The following is a 1,968-nucleotide window of genomic DNA, read 5'->3' as shown; positions in this document are numbered from 1 at the left end:
AGTATATTCATGTGAAATTTCATGAAAATCGACCAACCGTTTTGGAGTCCATAGGGGACGAACTGACACACATAAAAATACACACACAATGCCGTTTATATAAGATATTATGAAATTAATTTCACTTTCAGTTCATGCAAATTGCAACAAAAATATATTCAGGGGAAATAACTCTAAATGCTTCATAATTAAATCTCTTTGAAAGAAAATACGCTTATTCTATGTACGTACATAACCAGATATACAAGTACATAACCTCTTGGCCTTTTGGTCAAGATCAAAGTGTAGTATCTGTTCCGGCAGATGCTGCACTTAAGATAATTTGTACCAGTCAATGGAGGGGAAACCCTCTATACTGGGACAATTATTATTTTTGGTAACCAGAGTGCCCCCTTTTTGTCTACTTTTAGGGGAGCTGGTTTTTACCTCACATTAAAAACGGCCTTGTGCCTAATTTGCTCAGTGGGGGAGCAAATAAATACCATCTGTTCCGGCAGATACTGCAAGCTATGACTAGCAAAGACCAGATGTGGGGGCAACCCCACATGCCTGACCTTTAACCAGCTCCCATTTCCCACCTCTCGGGAGCTGGTCCCCTTTTTCCCTTCCCCCTCCCTTAACTCCTCACATTAAAAATCGGCCTTGTGCCTAATTTGCTCAGTGGGGGAGCAAATAAATACCATCTGTTCCAGCAGATGCTGCACTTAAGATGGTTTGTACCAGTCAATGGAGGGGAAACTCTCTATACTGGGACAATTATTATTTTTGGTGACCAGAGTGCCCCCTTTTTGCCTACTTTTAGGGGAGCTGGTTTTTACCTCACATTAAAAACGGCCTTGTGCCTAATTTGCTCAGTGGGGGAGCAAATAAATACCATCTGTTCTTCAGATGCTGCACTTCTATTTCTTGTTCTCTTTCGGTGGAGGAGAAATCCTTCACGACTGAGACAATTTTTATTTTTGTACCTTTTCTCCACGTTAATAAACGACCCTGGTGTCTAACTCTGTCCCGTGGGGAGGCATAGTAAATAGGTACAAGTACATAACCAGATATAAAATTATATTATTTTCTTATGTTTACATATAGCATCATCCAGGTCAAAGTACAAAGTAAGGGAGATAACCCATTTTTATTGAAAAAATAAGGGAATTAACTCATGTCAGTTCACAATGCAAGGGAGATAAATAAATTTGTACTTATCTCCCTTGCATTGTGAACCGACATGAGTAAATTTGTACTTTGAAAATAAAGTTTTTAATTCTTAAATATCAACTCTTACAAATACATGTTCATTTAAACTTGGCGACATATTTTTATTTGTTTTACGCATGAGCAGATTCAATTATATCTACAATTGGTTTAATTAACAGTTATTCTTCTTATTAACAGTTATTATAATTAACAGTTATTCATATTCTTATTATAATTAACAGTTATTCTTATAATTTTATCCGTTGATATCTTAAACGGTCGGAAACTCAATGTTTCGTTTCGATTTTAGCTAATCGCACCCAGCCATTTTCAAAAACACTTTTGAATGTGTGTGTGTGTGTGTGTGTGTGTGTGTGTGTGTGTGTGTGTGTGTGTATAGGTGTGTCAGAAATTTCGTGAAAAATATTTAATAATTCCACCCCGTTTTTCTAAGCCTATAACTCCTAGAAAAATATTATTCAAGCCCCAATTTTTTTTCAATTAAAGGAGAAAGGACCAAGGTTTCATTAAAAAAAAAACAAAAAAACAAAAGAAAAAACAAACAACGTGGTTTTAAAAAAGAAGGTTTTAAACTTTGAACTTTACAGGTAAATTTCTAAAAAACACTACTTTTTTTTGTTTTAAATTTGAATATATTATTTATTGACCTTTTCTCTTCAATTTGTGATATATAACACTTTGGTGAGTAAATTAATTATTTACTTTTTAATAGACACTTGAAAATGGTGGGGGAGCGTGAATTAAAAAAAAAAACGC

At 34.9% G+C, this 1,968-nt stretch overlaps 1 pseudogene; it reads left to right on the top strand.

Annotated features, from left to right (window-relative positions):
* Positions 1–251: 251 nt before the first annotated feature.
* On the top strand, positions 252–398 carry LOC145253027 (U2 spliceosomal RNA; annotated as a pseudogene).
* Positions 399–1,968: the final 1,570 nt, after the last annotated feature.

This window comes from Euprymna scolopes, chromosome 29 (genome assembly GCF_053919585.1).
Source record: "Euprymna scolopes isolate OS-2025 chromosome 29, ASM5391958v1, whole genome shotgun sequence".
NCBI lineage: Eukaryota > Metazoa > Mollusca > Cephalopoda > Sepiida > Sepiolidae > Euprymna > Euprymna scolopes.
The sequence above is the reverse complement of the archived record's forward strand: the minus strand, read 5'-3'. Positions and strand labels throughout refer to the sequence as shown.